Genomic DNA, 24,552 nt, shown 5'->3' with positions numbered 1-24,552 from the left:
ACCCAATCAATAAATGGGCCCAGGACATGAACAGACACTTTTCAGAAGGTGATAGATATACAATCAATCAACAAGTTTATGAAAAAATGTTCAACATCTCTAGCAATTAGAGAAATGCAAATCAAAACTACTCTAAGATTTCATCTCACTCCAGTCAGAATGGCAGCTATTAACAATAAAAAAACTTGTGGCTCAAGCGGTAACGCGCTCGCCTGGCATGAGTGGGGCGCTGGGTCCGATCCTCAGCACCACATAAAACAAAATAAAGATGTGGTGTCCACCGAAAACTGAAAAATAAATATTAAAAAATTCTCTGTCTCCTCTCTCTCTCTCTTTCTCTCTAAAAAAAAAAAGAATACAAACAACAGTAAGTGTTGGTGAGGATGTGAGGAAAAAGGTACACTCATACATTGCTGGTGGAACTGCAACTTGGTGGAGCCAATATGGAAAGCATTATGGAGATTCCTTGGAAAACTGGGAATGAAACCACCTTTTGACCCAGCTGTCCCACTCCTTAGTCTATACCCAAAGGACTTAAAAACAGCATACTACAGGGACACAGCCACATCAATGTTTATTGCAGCACAATTCACAATAGCTAAACTGTGGAACCAACCTAGATGCCCTTCAGTGGATGAATGGATAAAGAAAATGTGAGATATATATATATATATATACACACACACACACACACACACAATGGAATATTATTCAGCATTAAAAGAGAATAAAATCATGGTATTTGTAGGTAAATGGATGGAGGTGGAGAAGATAATGCTAAGTAAAGTTAGCCAATCCCAAAAAAGAGATACGAAAAATTGTGCCCTATATGTGTAATATGAATTGTAATTCATTCTGCTGTTTCATATAGCAAATTAGAATGAATTTTTAAAAAGATTACAATGATCATAGACATATACACACTTAACATCAGAGTCACAAAAGACATTAAGCAAAAATTGACAATATTGAAATAAGAAACAGACTGTTCTATAATAACAACTGGTGACTTTAATAGCTCACTTTCAATAATGAATAAAAGGATAGAAGGTCTGTATGGAAATAGGACTTGAATTGCATGTTTACCTAACACTCCACTCTACAACACTGAAATATAGAACGTATTCAACTGAACTTGGAACATTCTCTAGAATAGACCGTATGTTAGACCTTAAAACAAGTCTGAATAAATTTTGAAAGTTCCTAAATATTTTATGTATATGCTCTTACTACAATAGAATTAAAGTAGACATCAATAACATTAACAAAAACTGTCAAATTCACAAATAAGTGGAAATTATATAGCATATTCTCTTTTTTTTTTCCTGTACTGGAGATTTAACCCAGGGGCACTTTACCATTGACCTACATTCCCAGCCCCCCTGACCTTTTTTTTTTTAATTTTGAGACAGGATCTCACTAAGTATCTTAAGGCCTCATTAAGTGGCTGAGGCTGGCCTTGAACTCCTATCTCAGCCTTCCAAGCCACTGGGATTATTACAGACATGTGCCACCATGCCAGACTGAAGAGCAACCAATGGAGCAAAGAAGAAATTTAAAGGTCAATTTGAAAAAAAAAAAAAAAAAAAAAAAAAAAAATATATATATATATATATATATATATATATATATTATAAAGAAGAAATAACTCAATAACCTAAATTTACACCTTAAGGAATTAGAGCAAAAAAGGTAATCAAATGCTAGAAGAGAAAAGAAAGGAAAATTAATAGGGTGGAGATAAATTAAATGCAAAATAGAAACACAAAAGAAAAAAAATCAATGAAACCAAAAATTGTTCTTTTGAAAGAATCAAAATAATTGATGAAACTAAAAAAAGAGAAAGGAAGGAAGGCAGACTCAAATAACTTAAATCAAAAATGAAAGTGGGGATTGTTACTACCACTCTTACAGAAGTAAAAAGAATTATAAAAGACAACCATGAACAAATGTACACCAACAAAGTAGATAACCTGAATGAAATGGAAAAGTTCCTTGAAAAACATAAACTGCTGAAACTGACTTCAGAAGAAATAGAAAATATAATGATGACTAAGAAAGTAAAGGAATTAAATACGTGATAGGAAGCCTCCCAACAAAGGAAAGTCCAGAGCCTTTTCACTGATGAATTCTACCAAATATTTAAGAAAAAAAATAAAAACAATCCTTCTCTAACTCTTATTTTAAAAGGAAGCATAAGGAACATTTCCTAAATAACTCTGCAAGGACAGTGTTACCCTCACACCAAAGGCAGATAAAGACACCAAAGAAAACTATAGGCAAATATCCTAGATAGATAGATCAATGCAACAGATACAATAATTCCCAACAAAATACTACCAACCAAATGCAGAAACATATTAAAGATTATATCCCATTACAAGGGTGGGGGGTTATCCTAGAAATACAATGGTAATTCAATATCACAATCAATTAATATAATATGCATTATTAGTAGTATAAATTTTTAAAAATCACATGATCATCTCATTCAATACAGAAAAGGCATTTGACAAATTTCAAAACCCTTTCATGTTAAAATGCTTAAAAAACTAATAGAAATGAACCTCCTCAATATGATAAAAGACATTTATGAAAAACCACAACTAACATTATACTCAATGTTGAATGACTGAAATCTTCTATCCTAAGATAAGGTCTAGTTTATCTTCTGTTGTTATAACAAAATACTTAGGGCTGGGTATTTTATAAAGAAGAGATATTTAGCCCACTATGTTGGAGGTTGGAAGTTCAACATTGAAGGGACCTCTGGTGAGTGCCTCACATGGCTTCATAATGTTGGGAGCCCATGTGGAAGAGATCACTGAAAGGAAACTGGCACAGGACTGATCACATAGATATATCAATGACAAAAGGAAAAGCAGATTTATTGTCAGGAACCTGACAGGCTGTCTCGCACAGAGAGAACAACAACTTTCTCCCAAGAGTTACTTTGAATAGGCCAAATTATGGCCATAGATTAGCCATTACAATTGACATAGCCAGCATCTCCTGATTTCATGGAAAGCAAGTTTTCATTTCTCAAGAACAGACATGTGCACAGTTTCTATTTCTCAAGGACATAAACGGCAGTTATTTTTTAAGAACAGAAACAGTAGTCATAAAATGGAGGTGGAGAAAGGAAGATGGCTGTAGTCATGCCAATAATCACATAGTAAAAGTGGAAGCCAAAGTGATTCAGGGGCCAGGCTTGCTCTTTTATAACAGCACTCTTTCATGAGAACTAACAAAGTTCCCACATTAATCCCTTTCAAGTTAAGTGCTCCCATGACATAATTACATTGCACAAGGGTCCATCTTTCAAAGATCCTACCACCTCTCAACATTGCCAAACTAAGGACTAAGATTCCAGTCATGAAGCTTTTGTGAACACCATATCTGAAACATAGCAGGTGACTAACAAGGGAAGAATGCCTACTTTCACCACTGATATTCAGCATTGCACTAAAAATTCCAGCCAGAGCAACAAGGCAAGAAAAATAAATAAGAGGTATCCAAATTGGGAGAAAAAAAGTAAAATGTCTGTATTTTATAGGTATTCTCCATATTCATACATGTGGGATATCTTAAAGAATACCCAAATCATATTAGAAAAATTCAGCAAAGTTGCAGCATACAGACCAACACATAAAAAATCAATTATATCTCTAACTAGTGATGACAAAGTCAACATGGAAAACAATTTCATTCACAATAGCTTGAAAAAAAATAAAACACAAATAAATTTTGCCAGGGAGATTCAAGACTTATCCACTAAAAATTATACATTGCTGAATAAATTAAAGATCTAAATAAATGAAAATAAATCTCATGTTCATGAGTTGGAAGATTTTATATCATAAAATGGCAATCCTTCCCAAATCTATCCACAAATACAATGCCTTAGCCAGGCTTTCTGGGGCATGCCTGTAATCCTAGCAGCTTGGGAGGCTGAGGCAGGAGGATCAGGAATTCAAAGCCAGCCTCGGCAACTTAGTGAGGCCCTAAGCAACTCAACAAGACCCTGTCTCTAAATGAAATACAAAAAAGTGTTGGAGATGTAGCTCAGTGATTAAGTACCCCTGGGTTCAATCCCTGGAGAGAGAAACAGGCAGAGAGAGAGAGAGAGAGAGAGAGAGAGAGAGAGAGAGGGAGGGAGATATCTCCATATCTTTCGAAATATAAAAAGGAATACTTTGCAAAAATGAAAACTCTGATCCTAAAATTCATATGGAATTACAAGGGACCCAAGATAGTCAAAACAGCCTTGAAAAAATAAAATTAATCTGGAGTGCTCTTATTTCCTGATTTCAAAACTTACTACAAATCTAATCAAAATAATATGGTACCAATATAAGAACAACAAATATATTAATCAATGAAAGAGAATTGAGAGTCCAGAAATGAATCCATACATCTATAGTAAATTGATTTGTGATAAGACTTCTATGCTTATCAACATAGCAGTAGGGAAAAACTCTCCAACAAATGGTTCTGGGACAACTGAATATACACATACAGGAGAATGAAGCCAGGCACTTACCTCTCACTCTACATAAAAATCAAAGGCCTAAATTTAAGACATAAAAGTAAAAATCTTCTAAAATAAAATATAGAAACAATTTTTCATGACAGCAATGATTTTTTAAATTTGATACAAAAAACACAGACAAGAAAATAAAAAAATAGATACATTGAATTTCATCAAAATTAGAAACTTTTGTGCATCAAAGGACATTTTGAGAGAGTAAAATGACAACCACAGAATGGGAAAAATATTTGCAAATCAGATATCTGAGGAGGGACTTGCACACAGAATCTATAGAGAACTCTTACAAATAGAAAAAAGAAAGATAAGCAACCTAATTTTAAAATAGCCAAAGAATTTAGATATTTCTCCAAAAAATATACAAATGGAAAACAAATACATGAAAATATTCTCAGCATCATTACTCATTAAATAAATGCAAATCAAACCTACAATGAGATATCACTTCTCACTCATGTGGGGTGTCTATAATAAAAAAAAATTAGATAAATCAAGGGTTGATGAAGACATGGAAAATCTTAAAGATGAATGGAAAACAATTCCTTGCACAATAGCTTGAAAAAGAAAAACACTTACAAATAAATTTAACCAAGGAGATTCAAGACTTATCCACTAAAAACTATAACATTGCTGAATAAATAAAAGATCTAAATAAATGAAAATAAATCTTGTTTGTCATCACAAGTTAGAGATATAATTGATTTTTTATGTGTTAATCTGCATGCTATAACTTTGCTGAATTTTTCTAAGAAGATTTGGGTATTCTTTAAGATATCCCACATCTTTAAAATTGAAAATTTACACAACTCTCACAATGTTGGTAAGAATGTAAAATGGTACAACCATTGTATAATAGATTTATATAAAGTGTTCAAAATAGACAAACCTAAAGAGACATAGAGTAAGTTGGTAGTTACTTAGCACTGAGAGGCAAGGTTGGGGATGGAGGAGATTGAGAGGCAATAGATAAATCTTACAGGATTTCTTTTTTTTTAATATTTATTTTTTAATTATCGGCAGACACAACATCTTTGTTTGTATGTGGTGCTGAGGATCGAACCCCGGGCCGCACGCATGCCAGGCGAGTGCGCTACCTCTTGAGCCACATCCCCAGCCCACAGGATTTCTTTTTAAGGTGATAAAATGAGTAAAAACTGCAGGGAAATGGATGAAACTAAAGATCATCATGTTAAACAAAATAAGCCAGACTCAGAAAGCCAAGTGTCATATGTTATATCTCTTGTGGAAACTAGAGAGAAAAAAGTTTAAAAAAAAGGTTTAGGATGGACCTCGTGAAAACAGAAGGGAGATCAGGGAGAAGGAGTTGAGGAAGGGGATCAGGGAGAAGGAGGAGGAAAGGGAAAGGAGAGGTATTGAGGCATTAAATTGATCATATTGTGTTATATATATGAATATGTCACAATAAATCCCACTATTATATATAATTATAGTGCACCAATAATTTTTTTCAATGTTCTAAAATTGGTGATGGTTGGAAAGATCCATGAACAAATGAACTAAAATCCACTGAATTCGTATAGATTTAAAATGGGTGAATTGTGTGTCATGTAGATTATATCTCAATAAAGCTGTTATTTTTCTAAAAATTGCCAATAATAACAAGTATGTGAAACACCATTAAAGGGAAGAATACAACATGATTCAGCTGTTCCAGAAAACAGTTTGTCATTTTCTTAAGAAGTCATTTATTACCAAATGGTCCAAAAATTCCATGCCTAGATATTTTCCTTAGAGAAATGAAAATTTTGTGTTTACACAAATGCATGTATTCAAATGTTTATTGAATTTCTATTCCTGATCTCCAAAATTGAAAACAAATCAATTCAATGGGTAGATAGATAAACAAAGTGGTACCTCTCTATAATGGAACACTATTTCTCAGGGGAGAAAATGAACTTTTGATACCAGCATTAACTTGGATGAACTTCAAAACCCTTATATTGAGTGAAAGAAACCAGTCTCAGAAGTTTATGTAATGTATAATTTCATTTATTTTGATAGACTAAAAAAATGCAAGAGTAGTAATTAAAAGCAGATCCGTGGTTGCCAAAAGTTAGGAGTAGAAAGAGGATGAACTGTAAGTTTTGCAGATAAAGTTTTAGAGAGACAATGGAATTATTCTTACCCTGATCATGGTAGTTACGTGAATTGATACATATATTGACACCCTTAGAATTATGGTCAAAACAAAATTAAATTTTATGCCAAAAAGGTTAATATCACCATATATTAATTTAAAAATGAGAATGAAAAAATTTTAAATCAATACATTAAAGTGTAAAAAATACAAGAGAAAAAAGGGGGAAGCCTCTGGAGGGAAAGAAATGGGAAGAGAATTCACATAATAATTCTAACACAAGCAACTCTGCTGGGAAATCAAGGGAAATACAAATAGAATTTACAGAAATCACACAAACTTAATAGGAAATTCATAGGTGCCACCAAGATACCATGCAGCGGGTTTCATGGTTAACAGAGTGTGGGAGTAAATGGTGGCATCATTCATTAAGATCACGTTACTGTCCAGCCAAATGGAAATTGGAAGGAAAAGTGGAGATCACAGCTGTATGTGCACTACACTGAGACTGACAGAAAGGCAGACAAGATGTCTGAACTCTGTGTTCATGGTCCTTTCCTTGGTACTCACAGTGCGTTAGGAGGAAAGCAGGGTAGTTGCCTTCTTGCACCCATGTGTATATAACATAGAGAATGAGAGAAAAGAGGGAAGGGCACAAATACAAGAGCACCTGAATTATTTGGACCCCAGACACTCCTCTTCCATAAGAGTCCCCTCTACCACTTAACCTAAGAACCCAAGTGAGTGAGGAGCACCAGGAAGGAGAGTGGGGTCAACAGAACAGAAACATGGACATCTGACCTGCTGGATCCTTTGATTGCATCAGTGGTCCATATATCCCTCCTGTTTTTGTTTTTGTTTGGGGATTTCAGGGTTTTTAATGGATTATTTTTAGTGCAAGCTTGGTTTCCCAGCAAAGTTAGTGGAAAATTTAGATATCCCTCTGCTACCATGCCCATAGCATCACTCACAATCAACAACCCGTATGACAGGGACATGTTTTGTATAATCAATGAAGCTTCACTGAGACATCATTATCACTCAAAGAGCATAGTTTTACAGTAGGGTTCCCTCTTGGTGTTGTACATTCTGAGTTTTGACAATGTGCAGAGTAATTTCACTGCCTTAAAAATCCTTTGTGTTCCTACCACTTTCAACGTGACTGTAGTGATCAAGAGATGGAGTAAAGTGATGAAATTAGGCCTCAAGAGGCCTTGCAGGTTTTACTCTTTCTAGACTCTTGCCTTTGCCATGATAACAAGCATGAACTATAGCCTTCCATAGAGTGAAGACAATGCTGAGAATTTCCAAAACTATGTTAGAACAGCCAAAAGCCAGCTGATCCCAAGCAAGTGAGAGATACCCAGCCATAATCAGCCACATAACTTATCAATTCATAGAAGATGGAAAAAATGTCTGAGAGAGTCTAACTAACTAACCATAGAAGAAACATCCAGCTAATCTGATGATTCATGAAGACTGGGATTTGGGGTGCTTTGTTACTCAGCAATAGCTAGCTAATACATGTGGAATAAAAAGGAGGGGAGGAGAGCACACTGACTCTAGTCTTCTTAAGACTTCTCAAGTATCTCTTCTCTTCTATATAAAAAAGGAAGGGGTCACCAAGGGAAGTTCAGCTCCTAATTCGGCTATTACTCCCCTGGTAGCCCCATTTTTTTAAATAATATTTACTATTTACTCATAAATGGGATTGCCTTTCATCAGCCTCTTCCCCTGGCAGACATTTCTATAGGCTAATTTTATAGAGGAAATAGTCACTGAGGTGAAATTTGGAGAATTATATTCTCATTAAGGATCCACAGTATATAAAAGGAAGGGTGAAGAAGCAGGACTTGTAAAAAATCATGAGGAAAGCCCAACAAAGTCATGTCAACCCAGAAGTTCTGGAATGCATGTTGCTTTCAGAGTTGCTCCAGGTCCAGTTGAAATGGCCAAGCCCTTATAGCCTCACTACACTTTGTCACTTGACATAGGCCATCCCTGGAAACGTCTATCAAAGATGGGGTGACTCTCTGCAACTGAAGCAAACTCTGATGGAGCCGATGGCTATACTCACCTGCTGATCATACTGTCCAGGGTTGGGGACAAGTTCTTACCCAACAGGGACCTGGACTTGCATTTCTGTGTCTACTACAGATATGAATAGGAGTTTGGTAATCCTGTTGAGTCACTAATCATGTTTTCTAGATGAGGATATAAAGACAAATCATATCTAGTAAATCAATATTTATAGGGTGTCCTCTGCACTGCAAGGGTGATAAAGACCATTTCCCTAATTCAAACAGCACCTAATGTAGAAGGGGAAGACATATCCAAATACCCTTAATAAAGACAAAACAAAATTGTAGTTAAGTGGAAGCATTGGCACAGTGTACTTGGAATAGAGGAGATACAAAGAGGAAATTTCAAATGTTTGGCAATGTAAATACTTTAGTACTGAGCTAAGTCTATTCCCATTAAGAAAGCCAAATTCAGAAGAACTTGAGTAAACAGAGGGGCTCATAGATGAACAGAATGTGGGTACTGGGAGTAGAAGTAGTATTCCAGGGATATTCCAACATGTATGAAGCCAGAGGTCACAGAGATTCCAGTCCAGATGTTTGACACCCCCCGCCAGTCCATCTTGCTTAATCCTCACTGAGGTTGTCACACTTGAGCCACATTCCCCTACTGGGCAGGACCAGAACAGGCACAGAGTCTTTTCATGCTGTGACTAGCATGGCTCATCTTTGCCCAAAAGAGCTAATTGACCATGATACCTGAGCCCGAAACAGACAGCTGGGTACACCAAAGTATCTCAGACTGAACACTGATGGAAAAGATAAAGACAGGGTTAGCTCACATTATGTGGCATCTCTTGCCAAAGTGCAGTAGGATTGGCCATGTCTGCTGCAAGTGAGAACAATGTCTCTCCTTCCTGAAACACCTGGCTGTCTCACATGGGCTCCAACACTGAGATTCAAATCTGTGGTCAAAAACTCCCTTCTCCCCAACAACAACTTGAGATCACAGCACTCCCTGGGACACCCCATGAGGTTGAGCCTTTGGGATGACACAGTCCTTTTGTCTCACCAGCCAGGAGAGCTAGTGATGAAGGGTCGTAAGTCCCAGGTGCTACTGAGCTACCATCAGAGGCTGCACCTGAACAGAACTGAAAGGCACTGGGTTGTGAGCCTTATGTTCATACTCATCCTCAGAATGACCATATCACATGACTCCAGGGCACCACTGCCATTGTATTTCAGGAGAAACTGATGATGTGGAAAACACGATGAGTGGACCCCTGGAAGTGTGCAACAAGGTAGCCCTGCCCAGAACAGGATTTTCCATTAGGAGCCATTAGCATCTCCATCTTACTCAGGAGGAATCAAAGTTATTTTCAGGAACTTGTACTGGGTTATATATATGGTAAGTGTGCAGAAACTGAATCCAAATTCCTTCACCCAATTTCAAAAGCAAAACTTTTAAAGTATCCTAAATCTTCTAAACCTCTCCAGGCATCATGAGACACAGTGAGGTTCCAGAAGGACCTCAGAACATGTCAGGGGGCAAGAGAAAAGGCAGTCCTCTTGGGGAACAGGAAGCAACAAAGGCAGACCCTGAATCAAATGGGCAAGAGGCAACCCAGGAGCTAAAATGCATGATCCTAAAAGGGCCAACCCAGTAAAGGAAAGCAGTGGACCTCCTCTGCTGCAAGTGAAGTCCCCTTTGGAAACATGTTATTCTGAGCATTGCAGACCCAGAGTTTTGACATGCTTATATTTGGTATCAAGCCTATAACCTGTTAGAAATTTCCAGGGAAGTGTCTATGGGCTTGAAAAAAAAGCCAAGTGATTAAAGGAATTAGTCAATTTGATTTGCTCAAGAGTCATTTATTCATTTGCTTATGACAGGAAATGCTTTGTATGACACAGAAACTGAGCCCAATTAGAAATAGCATTGGAGGTATCCTCTCAGGACAATTTCCCCTTAGTGCTCTGTACATTTAATGCTTTCCTCTCCCTGGACTAATTCTGCCCATTATTATTAACCCCATCTCTTAACATTCGTATGTTGGGTTGACATTCATAAAATGCTCTTCTTCATACAATCGCTCCCCTTTGAAGCTGTCTCTATCCTTTGGATGGAGTTTGCCAAAAACTTTAGAAGTGGGAATGCCAGGTTGACAGGGAGTCTCAAGAGTCCTATGGAAGATCAACAGGTGGCAGTTCTAAGACACAGGAACATCACTCTAACATTTTTTTCTTCAACCATATCATTTAATCATTATTTTGTATTGCCATTTCTTTCAATAGGGGTAAGAAGATGAGTTTACCTTCAGCGACAAGGTCAACTCAATCATTTCTGATCTAATCTGGATTTTCCCTTTCCTTTCTTCTCCCTGGGGAACTTATAAAATGGCAGTTTCAGGAGGGAGGTAATAGGCACACAGAGCAGCACCCAGGTATTGGCAAGAACTCTCCAGATTATGCCCCGCATCTGTTGACACTGTTATATCCTGAGATGAGCACCCCTTGCCTGGTTCTCATCATTGCCACCTTCCATTAAGGTTTGGATTGATGACCCATATGCTCTGTGTCCTCCCTATGAAGATATCATCAAATGTGCATGCTACTTAAGTCCCAGAAAGGTTCAAGGAGACTGAAGGGCCCCTCCCTAGGCCAGAGTGACTGGTCCAAAGCCTCACAGTTGCTGTCCTCACACAGCCTGTTGCAGATCCCCTGCCCTTAGGTTCCCAGCATCTTTGAAAAATTATTTACAAATTCAATTCTGAGCTTTAACTTGTATTATTTTCTCTTCATTTTTGCCACTGAAGTCCTTCCCCCTGGGGTGAGTATGTACCAGCAGAGGGCACACCCTATTGATTTCAGTATGAGCAGCCATCCCCAAAGTACAAGCCCTGCCTTCAGACTTACATAGACTCTCTATGTTCAGGGAAGGTCTGCAGCACAGCAGACCCTTTTCCAGGAACAAAATGTGGCTTATTTAGCCCTTTGCAACCACTGAATTCCACATTCTTTATGTACAGTAGTTCATTCAATCCTCACGACAAATAATGTGCTATTAATATATATGGTTTTGGAAACTGAGTCACAGAGCAATCATGTAGCTTTCCAAGCTCCCACAACTCATAGGTGGTAAGGGATACTCAAGCCCAAGCATTTTCCTGGGCTTAACGGACAGGCTGGCTGTACTGCCATATGCAACACAGCCAGTCCCCCAACCAAATCCCACTCTTAAGTTGGCCTAAATTGGGTTTGGCTTATCTGTATGTACCCCTGATGGGTGCCAGGTACCTGCCCAGAAATTCTAACAGGCTATCACATGTATTAACTAGTAGCCATAGAGCAGTTGGCAGCTTCCCTCGGTTCTCTGCCCAGGTCTACCCTCCAGTAACCACCCAACATGGGAAGCCACCATGTGGTTAAGGTGAAAATATATATGGAAGAAAGACCAGCTCCTGTGCTTCCATCAGGAGAACCCAGGGCCCCAGCAAGACTGGCCAGACCTTCAATGACTCTGTGGAAACAACTCTTCTCTCTACCCAAGCACATCCCCACATACAGGTGTCCCCTTGGAGCATGACTCCTCAGAGGGCATGTCCCAGGAACAGCATAAAGACAATGGTAATGCAAGTGGACAGTCCCTCCCTGAGGCCACCTGCTCCAGTCTTCTCTGTCCTATGCCTAAAGAAAGGAATCCATCTGACAGGTACTGATGGAAGCCTGTACTGCCCAGGGGACACTGTTGTTTACCATGGTCTCAGTGTCTCAAGATATGTTTTACAAACTGCCCTTCCAGTGCTTTAGGTAACAGGCACCCAGGAGTGTGAATTTCCTAACCTTGAATCTGGAATAAATCCCTGAGGGTGGCAGACTGATAACTTTGAAGAAAGAACATGGAGGGGGTGGTGAGAAACCTCCCCACAAAAGACATAATGAGACTGCCAGTCCCAGAGATTTGTATTTAAGACCTGAGACTATCATGGATTTGGGCAACAGGCTTGCCTTCCCTGGTAACACCCTTTTATATAGAATGAGGGGTTGTATGGATTACAAGGGACCCAGATGGTTTCTCTGCAAGGGCAAGGGACATTCAAGGCCATTCCTGCTTCCTTCCACCCTTCCTCCCTCCCAGCTTCTACTCAATTAGGTCTCAATTAGGAGGGGAAAAAATAGAGCGATAAGAGATCTGTCCCAGGCACTTGGGTCCCAGACAGTCATAGATAAGTTGAGAAACATGACCCTTGGCAGCTCCAAAGGACTCTAAGGAAAATTCTGTGCTACATGGTGGAAAATATTACTCAGCTGAGGCTTTATTTAAATAGTCATGCACAGAGGGCTGGATGGTGGCCCATGGAAGCCATCAGAGTAGACAGCCCCTGAGTGTGGGGACTTGGGAAGAACTCTAAGTCACAGGGGTCCTCTGTTCCAGGGGTCCTAAGGGCCTTGTCAGGAACGCCTGTTACCACCTTTTATCATTAAGGGCTTCCTGAGAAATCACAGCAGATCCCTTGTCTTTCCCACATGTTCAGTGGTGGCCAATAACAAGCCAGTTTTTTAAAGCACTTCTCAAGGTTAAGGCATAATGCCAAATGTTTTCTCTGATATAAGGAGTCTGAGTCATAATGGGGTTGGTGGAGGGGAGCATGAGAGAATTAGACAAACTCTAGATAGGGCAAAGGGGTGGGAGAGGAAAGGAGGGGGCATAGAGGTAGGAAAGAGATGGAATGAGATGGACATCATTACCCTAGTACATGTATGAAGATATGAATGGTGTGAATATACTTTGTATACAACCAGAGATATGAAAAATTGTGCTCTATATGTGTAAAATGAATTGTAATGCATTCTGCTGTCATATATAACAAATTAAAATAAAAAGTTAAAAAAAAAAAACTTTCAGCGAGCTAAGCAGATATTAGCATTCCCATCTGCAGTGAGCTAAATAATGGCCTCAACTCCCAAACCCTAGAATTTGTGGTTATTACCTTATATAGCAGACAGTATGATGAAATTAGATGTTTTAAAAGAAATTGCTTATCCTAGATTATCCTGGTAGATCCTAAATTCAATCACATGTATTCTCGTAAGGAGAGATAGAGTGAGTTTTGAAACAGACATTCAGAGGTGTGTGGGTAGATAGGGCAGAGACTCAGTCCCAAGACAAGGAACACCAGCATCCACCAGAAAGTGGAACGTGTAAAAGACCAGATTCTTCTGCAGACCTGTAGAGGGAGTACGAACGGTCCCACCCACACCTTGACCCTGTGAAACTGATATTGGACTTCTGGACTTCAGAACTATGAGAGAGTAAACCTGTTATAGCACTAGCCACAGGAAACTAATGCAGCAGTTTACAAATGTGAAAAAGTGCAGTACAGATGTTATACCTTGATAAACCCATGGCAAACTAAAACTATCATGAGTTGAAAATGCATTTTACATACCTAACATGGTGAATATCTTAACAACACGGTATACTACAGAGCATTGATTGTTCCTCTCTTATCTCAGGACTGACTGGGAGCCACAGTTCTGTCACTGCCCAGCATCTCCAGAGAGGATGAACCTGCACATTGCCAGCCTGGCAACGGATCAAAATTCAAAATTTGGGTATGGTTTCTACTGAATGCATATCACTTCTGCACTTTTGTAAAGCTGAAAACTCAGCAGGTCAAACCATCTTAAGTAGGGAACTCCCCACACAGACCTTGAGTGCCTTTTCTAAAGCTCACATAGCTTATGACAAAATCTGGGTTTGTTTTCCTGATTTAGGATTTGCTGGTTCTCTAAGAAATTCAACAGGCAGAAGAATGTGTGGAACCAGGTGGATGGTGAAGGCAGAAAAAAAATATATACTTCCAGGTCTACTTGGGACCTCTCAGAAGCTAAGACTCACCTCCCCAAAGAGTATGCACACCATGGCTCAAAAAGGATGGCAGGTAATGGAAGGTATTGTGTCTGCACCAATGAGGGCAGAGTCCCCCAGAGCCTTTTGTCTCCAGATTTGTCATTTGTTCCAGCAACAGGTGTGGGATATGAACCGTGGATGAGATCACCAGGACCTGGGAGGGGATCAGCCAAACTCTGTCCATCTTCTATGGAGCATTCATCTCAGAGAGGAAGGCAGGCAATAAGCATGCTCACAAATGTGAAAGGGAATGCACAGAGTAACGAGTCCCAGGAAAGAAGGAAAACAGAGAGAGAGAGAGAGAGAGAGAGAGAGAGAGAGTAGCTGGGAAAATGGAGGAGGGCCAGTGATACTACATGTGGTCAGGAGGAAGAAGACTCTCTGGAGAGACTATATTAGAGCTCAGCCTCAAATAGAACAAAGAACCTGGGCGTTGAAAGATAAGCAAAAGAACAATCAAAGCTGAGCGAATAGCAGTGTGTAGCTGAGGTGGGAAGGAGCTTGGGATGTTGGAAAACAGCAGCCAGTGGAGAACCAGAGCATGTGGGCAAGAACTGAGTGAAAAGGTGAGGGCAGGAGGGACCCAGGGACCAAGACAGGAGTGGCCTTTTATTTCAAGGATATGAGGTCAAGCCCGGGGGCAGCTTGCCCCTCTGAGTCCGATGTGCCCTGTGATACTCAGTGTTATTGCACTTATTCCCCAAATACTCAGAGTAGGGAGGAGAAAAACGAATATGAGGGACACTTGCTTTTAGGAACTACCTCCTCCAAAGAGCTGTTTGGAGCCCCAAAATATCACATTTTTAATAGAAGGAAGAAGACGGAGGAAATGAGAGATGCCCTGCCAGCCAGGTCCACCATGTAGCAACCCTGAGCTCTGCCAGTTCAGGTAGCAGCCAGCTCTTACAGGGCTAAAGAGGGGGATTTCAGGCCTAAGCAGTGGGTGTCTTGCTTTAGAAGCAGCAGTTGCATGGTCAGGACAGAGACCACAGAAGCAGGAGAGGCAAGAATATGAGGTCAGCCCAGGGTGGGATTAGGGTCCTCAGTGAAGCCACTTTTGAAACCAACTGTTTCCCCAAGTCTATTACATGTCACCTTCTAACTTAACAATTATGGAAATTTGTACTTTGGTCAGAAAAGGAAACCTGCCAGTCCTCCCTCCCTCACTTCAGCAGGACGTCAGCAGGATAAAACACAAGATGCAGAGCAGTAATGGAGGGGCAGAAGTTCCTCCAGCCCCCTCATCAGAATCCCTGGCAACTGCCATATGGATAGAGGATGGTCCCACTCCTTAAGCCCTCAGAGGGGACGGTGCCCAACACTACAGGATGACCTCTACAGGGTCCACCTAGAGCAGATGGCCAGAGAGTCTTTCCATGTGAGAAGTGTCTCACAGCTGCCTGTTTGTCTGAAGTGGGCAATGATGTCCACAGATGTCAAGTCTCTCTCGCTGCCCAAATGGCCAGACAGAGTTAATCACTTCCTTTTGGTAACCTCTTAAATTTTTATTTTTAAATTTAAAAGACTGGAAGGCCATGCAAAATCCCCAAACCAGCTAGCTCAGAGTTTGGGAAGGGCTGAAGGATGGTGAAATTAATGAAAAGGAGACTTAAAAGGGAATAAATCCTCCACTTGATGCCAAAGGGGAAAAGAGGAGAAGAGAAAGTTCATCCCAATTCTACCATTGAGTGTTAGTGAGTTTTTCATTGCTATAACCAAAAACCTGCTATAGACAACTTAAAGGAGGAAAGGTTTATTTTGGCTCATGGTTTTCAGAGGTCTCAGCCCATGATCAATCAGCTGGTGCCATTGCTTTGGGCTGAGGTGAGGCAGAGCATCATGGACTATCAATGGATCAATCCACTGACGAGGTCAAAGCCCTCATGATCCAACTACTTCCTCTTAGCACATGAACTGCACTGGGAACCAAATCTTCAGCACATGAACTTTTGGGAGACATTTCATATCTAAACCACAATATATCATCTGCTCCTAAAATCATTTTTATTATGTTGCTTCTGCCTGTTGGTTTGCCCAGCTAAATAAGGGGTATACAAATTGCAATGAAACTTCAGGAAAGAGAATATATCAGTAATATAATTGGTTTACTCAGCCCCTGTCTCAGCATTGGGCTGGGAACTGTGGAAGACACAGAAAATATAGAATTCTGGGTCTGTGTTCTCAAGGAATTCAAATTTGAGTTGTAGAGAAAGAGGAAACACATTGAAAAGAAGTGGGATTTTTATTTTTTTATAGCTGAATAATATTCCATTGCATATATACACCACTTTGTTTTATCCCTTCATTCATTGATAGCAAGGCAGGCTGGCAGGGCACTATGACCGGTAAATAAACTAAGAACAGAAAGATAAATATCACATGTTCTTAATCTTATGTGGAAATTTAAAATTTGATCTCATAGAAGTAGAAAGTCGAACAGTGGTTACAGAGTCTGGGAAAGGTTGGGAGGGGGGACATACAGAGGATGGTTATCAAGTACAAAAACACAGTTAGAAGGAATAAAGTATTCTATGGCACAGCAGAGTGACTATAGCCATGATTTACTGTGTATTTTAAACACCTGGAAGAGGGGCCTTGACTATTCTTAACACAAAGAAAGGACAAATGTTTGAAGTGAAGGATATGCTAATTACCCTGATGTGATCATTATACAATGTATCAAAAGAGCCCAGGGCACCCCATAAATATATACAATTATTATGCATCAACTTAAAATAAAAAGAGGAAAAAGCAGAGAATAAAGACTCTTTTTTTTTTTTTTTTTTTTAAGACTCTTGTAGAGACAAAAGCGCAGTGACTTTCAGCAGAAGTGAGCATCTGAATCCCCTGGAGGCTGGTCAAGGCACGGCTGGCTGGGTTCTACCCCAGTTTCTGAGTCGGAGGGCCTGGGGAGGGACCTAGGTATGAACATTTAAATATTCTCCCATATCTGGCCCATGCTGCTGGCTCAAAGACCACACTTAGAACTTCTTGTAGAGGAGAAGCTTGGAAGGATGAGACGCAGAGACTTTTAACTTTTTCCTCTCTGCTCCAGTAAGTGTAAAATCAGAGACATGCAGCTGCTGAGAGATGCTTAGGAGTGGTCCTCATGCTATTTCCAGAGAAGAACATGGTTCTTGACTCATTCCTGCTTCTCTGTGGGGATAAGTTGGTTTTATTTCCAATGTATCATGGACTAGTACTGTTGTAAAAGACAAAACCATGGGAGTGAGTTCTGCAGCTGTGTTACAGTACCATGAAAATGTCTAAATGCCCATTTTGTCACCAAGTAGTAACAAAGAGCTTATGGACAGGCACCAGCTCAGGGACCCCTTTAGGGGCACCACCTAATAACCTTCATGTCCTCAAGAGGTCTTCACACACATGCACCTGAAAGTGGCCAAGTAGCCAAGAGTACCAAAACCTGCTCTGCTCTCTGAAAGGAGAAAGGACACTGGTCCTCTGGGAAAAGACGAAGGAGAATTTCAGCACTGTGTCCACTTGCATAAAAGCAGGAAAGGATACATCCAACCCCTCAATCCCCTAAGGCCAGCCCTTGGGGGCATTATTCCTCCTTGATTAAAGAGAGATGGTTCTAGAGGCTACAGTAGATGCTAGGGCTTTAGAGGGGAGTCCTGAGGAGATGTCCTGAGAGGAACCAAAGCATCTGTGGCCACACCCCTCTCCAGTTCCAAGCTCTTGTCCCCAAATTGTGCCCACGTATCAAGGAAGAGTCAGGACAGACTGGCCAGGAGCTTCAGTCCCCACCCCCCCAAAAACCTCTGTGATTCTGGAAAATCTTGCTGGGGAGCCTAGAACGCTCCTCTTCCCCAGGCCCTCCCACCCCCTCTCTTCCTGGCTTCCTGGAAGCTGAGGCCCCCATCTTGGTATCTTTGACAATGAAAGGATAGTGATAGAACCCCAGACACCAGAATCACCATGGAGACAGTCACAGGAAGCTGGGCTGTGACCCTGAGCACCTGACCGAGTGGTCTCCAAAGCCATTTATCCCTCCCTGACCACTGCTGCCAGTGGTTTGGCTGTCTGGAAGCTGGAGTCATGGGGAATGCAGAGAGAGGGAAGAAGAGCAGGCAGGGTCGACTGAGGCCAACAAGAGGCCAAATGCTCATGTGTGTAGGGAGGGAAGCCTTGTCTATTTTGCTTTGGTTTTTACTGAATATATCTCCAAACAATGAATCTCTGCTTCCTGCCTTTAATTGGCCTGGACAACACTGTGCTTTTTACTTTGGCCTTTTCCTGGCATTCAGCATTTCTCCAGCATCCTCTGAAGTCCTACTTCAGTGGAAGGATTACAATATGAACCAAGTCAGGTCCTACTGTGAGGCACTTGGTGTCCTGTGGATTGTATCAGTTAGTTATTGCTGTGTAATAAATTGCCCCAAGCTTCATGGCTTAAAAACAACAACCATTTGGCTTAAACATAACAATGCATGACGCTGTGGGTCAGGATGTCCAGCAGGGCTCAGTGGGGACAGCTCATCTCTGCTCCATGGGGTACTAGCTGGGACAGCTGGCTGGGGCCTAGAAGACGAAGATGGTCTCACTCATGTGTCCAAGCCCTCAGCAGGGGTGGCTCAGGTCTGGGCCTGGGTTCTCCTCCCTATGACCTCCCTTTTGACATAGTAGCTCCACTTTCAGAATCTTTCTTTCCAGCCAGATGATACAGATTTCTTTGTGTGGTATCTTGATTCCAAGAGGGTGGAAGCAGAGCTTTAGGCATGGCTGATAGCCAGCTTCCGTGTCCAGAGGTATGGCTTTCATTGCACTGGAGGGCAGCCAAGGCCTCAGGAATTTTACAGCCTCTCCAGTCTCTCAATTTTCTAGAGAATGCTTAATACAGGGACCTCTGCTCTGGTCCCTCAATACTGAAAGTGTGCTCATGGACCCACCATCAGGGTAACTCCTAGGAGGTTGTCAGATGTACAGAAGATCAAACCCTTTGGCAGCCAGGGGAGGACCCTGGTGCAACCTGTTATTTAATGATGGTTGTCTTAGCTAGAGAGGCCAGGGTTCAACTGTAGCCTATGCTCTATGAATTTTCTTTTTCACCACTAGTGCCCTGAATGAGAGACCTCCAAGTGATCGTCCATCGTGAATAGGTATTCCCAACACAACAGAGAACCATCAGGAGAAGTAAAAATGGAAAGAATATCCACATTCACTATAACTACAAGGAGATCAGAGGGAAGAGCGGGGAAGATTGTTTGGACTGGATCTATAGAGATTAAGGGGAGGGAGGTTTGGGGGTAGTTCAGGGGACCAGGAGAACTGAAAGTGATTCTATCTGCCTCTTGAGCTTGATTCAGTATCTCTATCTCTATTCATCAAACAGCAATGGTGTGCTCCAAATTCCTGACTATCTACTTTTGTCCCAGGGTGCCTAAGTGTTTGGGCAGAAAAACTACACAACCTTGCAGATGGGAGGCTGCTGGAGTTCTCATTCTTACTCCCAAATCTAATACATCTGAATCCACCCCTAGATATCTTCCCCCTCTCTCTCCTGTGGCATATTATTCCTCTATCCCCTGCTCTAGGCCAGCCCTAAACATTTCTCTCCAGCTCAATGTAAGTTTCTTCCCAGTCTGTCTGCCCTAGCCCCTCAAAGCCAGCTTCTGTGAGGCTTCCTGAGTTGCCTGTTGAAAGCAAACCTTTGTTAACATCACAACTCTGTAGCAGAATGTAACTCAGCCTCCTTGGGTGCCCTTGCAGAGGCCCACCCTCACCTGGCTCCCCACTTCTCACTATCTAACCCTTGACCATTCCACCCCCATGGAGATGTTTGCAGTTCTGACAGAAGACAAAGCTGGAGGAGACTGTGCCTTCACCCTACTGTTTCCAACGCTGCCACTCCTCCTTCTCTGCTTGGCTTACAATCCACCTGCCACCATGCACACAGAAGCATTGGGTGCATAGAGCACCCCCTGGTGTTTGAACCTGGTAGTGTGATATTTAGGTTCCTAGGTCCAGCTCAGGTAGCACCTTGCCGTTAAAGCAGACCGTAATACAGGTGGGGATGAGGTATGTTGGTTACATGCCCCTATACTACTTCCTGAAAAACCATTTGCATGCCTCTAGCACTACACCATCTACTACAGACATCCCAGGCCACATTTGAGTGATGAGCACTTGAAATGCAGCTAGTTCCTGGTGAGATGTGCTGCTAAAATGTACCAAATTTGTAAAGTGTGCCAAATTTCAATGACTTTGCACGTATTAGCTCATTAACAATTTTATATTGATTACATATTGAAACAATAACATTTTTAATAGTGGGAATTAATAAAATATTTTATTGAAATTAATTCCACCTGTTTCTTTTCACTGTTTTGCATGAGGCCACTGGAAAACTTACAATTTCTCACTGTGGTTCACTTTATTTCTGTTGAACTGCATTGACCAGAACTCCTCTTGAATAGCTTTAGCCTAAGGCAAATTGTTTAACTTCTCTGAAATTCAGTTTCCTTCTTAGAAAATGAGAATGACAATACCTACCTTTTAATGTTATTGTGAGGAAGAAAGATCAAGCACCAAAATGTTATAAAGTCTTTTGATAAAGTCATTGATTGTATCATATTAAATTAACAATCACAATGACCTTGGTGACTAATCATATTCATTTAAGATGTCAAGTCTCACGCAGTACCTGACATGTAATAGGTATGCCAGGCACAGAATATGAAAGGGGGAGTCCAGTAGCAGCCTACAGGTTGTTCACTTGAAAGAGCCTCCGCTCTGGTAGTTGATACATTAGTATGAGCCTTCCCCCACCTCCTCAGTCTGTGCCTGAAATTCATCACCTCTCCAGTGTCCACCTGTCTGACCAGTGCACACCTGCAGCCATCAGCACTCCCAAGCTCTTCTCCCAATATTCCACTCCAACTTTTCTTCCATCTGGTTCCCAACCTTCTGCAGATACCCTGACCCTGGCAACTACCTCCAGAGAAGAGCTGCCCAGGCAGAATCCTGCAGGAAGCAGTCTCCCCAGGAACCATGAATCACTCCACCTGCGTCTATTGTTGTCTCAGGCAAGCAACCAAACAGATTATTTTCTCCAGCTATTTTAGGGCCTTTTTCAGAAATATCCTTGTCTTCAAACATGAACCAACATCAAATCATTTTGGATAAATGCTAGTCAATTTGATTCCAGGGAAAGAAAAGCAAAGGGTTTCTCTGCAGAAAATTAAAGGCCGCATTGTTTTGATATCCATGTGGAGTGTAGGAGAGGTGGGCATAAACCCCAGAAACCAATATTTGAGCCGTCTGCATTGCCAAAGCCCATAATCCTGGGAACACCAATAGGATTTCATCAAATTTGACATAAGTTTGAAACATGGAATTGATGTTCTAGCAAGACTTTCTGCAACCCTTACAAATGTCAATGGGATTTCAAATTGGGCAAATGTCCAGACATGGCCCAACCCATGTGCTGATCTTTTTTAGATATACCTTCTACAAAAGGTTGACCCCCACACACACATTGCCCAAGAATCTAGAAGTCAGCTCCCTTAGCAGAGAACAAGGGTCAGCAGTTGGAAAGATCTATAGAAGCTATATTCAGAAAGCAGGACACATGCTGACAATCACTTCAATCAGGGACAAAGTGATGATACACTCTGTCTCAGACTATCAAGGACCATAGGAGCTATTAGCTTGACCACCTACTCTGCACCTGAGAAAATCTAGGGCCCAGCAATAGGGAGAAACTTTACCTAAAATTGGCCCATGATATGGCAGGCCCCCATGTCACACTTCCTGGGTCCTAGGCCACAGCCTTCACAGGGGTCCTCTTAGTGGGCATATGTCATGGCTCACATGGGAACATTCTTGGTAACTACACCTGCTGATTAGCACACAGATGAGGATAAATAGAGCTCTAAAATAGCTTTTATACTGCCTAAATACCACCATCAATGACTCAATGATCTGAGGAAACTGGGCTTAGTTTAGCCTGCGAATGCCTCAGATGGATTCATAGAATTGGTTCTCAGGGATCTGTACTTTCAGCAGTGTCTTCTTGGAAGTCAAGCTGGGATAGGGTTCCCAGGAAAAGTGGGGTGGAAGGAGAGGTAAGAAGAGCCTCTCGCAGAACACTGGATGTTGGCTGATGGTGGGAGGCCAGAGGAATAAGAGCCTCATCATCAGGTAAGAAGAAGAAAAGTGGCTGAGAGCAGAATTTTAAATGTCCTTATGGGAGGAATTCAGCTAGTGGCTCCTATTCTTCCCTCCTTGTATCCATGCCCTTGACCTTATAACTTGGAAGTCCCTCTCACTGAAGGCAAGTGGACTCCTCTGCCTCTTAATGTGGGCTCCATCTCATGCCTTGCTCTGTTCAGTTGGACATGGGTAGAAGCTATGTGAACATTTATTCTTCTGCCGTCTCTATGAGAAGAGCTACTCCTGGGCGGCTGCTGTTCTCAACTTGGCAGATGAAAGGAACCCAGATGGAGCAGATTTGAACCGAGACAGAAGTAGGATCCAGGTGCAGCCGGTCATATGGCATGAAGCAGAGGCTGCTGCCAGCTGCCCTGGCATTACAAGGTTCAGAGACTGCAGAAAGAAGGCTGATGCTGGCCAGGGCCCAGGTGGCACTTCCCCTTCCCGAGGAACAATAAGACTTGGAGGATGGAAGCCACCAGTGGATGAGGAACTTAGACATAAGGAAGACCATGATCATTGCCATGGGTGGGAAAAGGAAATAAGTATTTAGAGAGCAATGAAGAAACAGTTCACAGCAGTGGGAACAACCTGTCTAAAAGAACTCCGTGACCACAGAGATGTCCTATGCCTGCATTGCCCAATACGGGAGCCATAAGTCACACGGAGTCATCAAGCCCTTGAAATGTGACCAGTTCTTCTTGGGAAATGAATTTTTAATCTAATTATTTAATTAATTAATCCTTAGAGAGCCACAAGTGGCTAGTGGCTACTGACTGGATAGCACGGATCTGGAAAATTAAGAATGAACAGAGATAAAATAAGGTAAACATCGACATCCCTTTTGCTTGGTAGAAATTTTTTTTATTATATGATAATATTTATGGGTTCATATAAAATTATATTAATACACATGTGTTTATGGAAATGATACTAAAATAATAAGAACCTAGACTTTGAAATAATCCATGTGAGAGGCTGTAAGTTTGGTCATAAGAATAGTAACGAAGACAGATTATGTATCACAGGTTACCTGAGATACTAATTTGGTGAGTAAATATTTGGGAAGTTCAACTCTTGATTAACATTTAAGAGATATTTGTCAGTTTTACAAATTGAGCTCAACATAAGAAATAGAGTCAAAATTTTTCCCTCATCTTTACTCTTAGTCATGATTTATCAATATAGTTGATTTAAAATCCTAAAGAGAGGGTATACCCAAGGAAGATTTCCTGCCTTTGTTCCCAAAGGTAAACTCAGATTTTTTTTGCCAACTTTTACACTTTTACCAGCTTTACAACATGGTCTGGTTTGGTTGCACCTGTAGTGTAGTCTGTTTCACTTTTCAAAATGATAGCTGTAAATTAGACTTGGTAGAACTTTTGAGCTCAAGGAATCCAGTCATTAGAACAATACTTGCTGTATCTTGGACCCTGGGCACACCACCATCATGCATTTTCATTTAATATTCTCAGTATTTTTGTAAGTGGACCATGGCATTAACCCCCCTATATAGATGAGAAGAAAGGGCAGAGAGGGGCTAGGTGCTTGGGGAAGGTCATTGAGAGGCAAAGCCAAGTTTGAACACTCAAGGCTTTTGTATTTCACCTCCCAAATCCATACTGGTCCAGCCAGCCATTTGCAAAGCCTGCAGGGTCCCTTTCCAGGCATTCTCCTGGCAGGCAGAATCTGAGTCAGATTTTGCTTGCAAGAGGTTATTTTTGTTAATTGCTTGCTTGTTGTTTGGGGAGGTTGGAGTTGTTATCTCACAGAAAACAGAACTGGCAGGGCTGAG

The sequence above is a fragment of the Marmota monax genome, unplaced genomic scaffold (genome assembly GCF_021218885.2).
Source record: "Marmota monax isolate L192 unplaced genomic scaffold, Marmota_monax_Labrador192_F-V1.1 WCK01_AAM20220418_F8-fsc00005, whole genome shotgun sequence".
Classification (NCBI taxonomy): Eukaryota; Metazoa; Chordata; class Mammalia; order Rodentia; family Sciuridae; genus Marmota; species Marmota monax.
Note: the sequence above shows the minus strand (reverse complement) of the source record.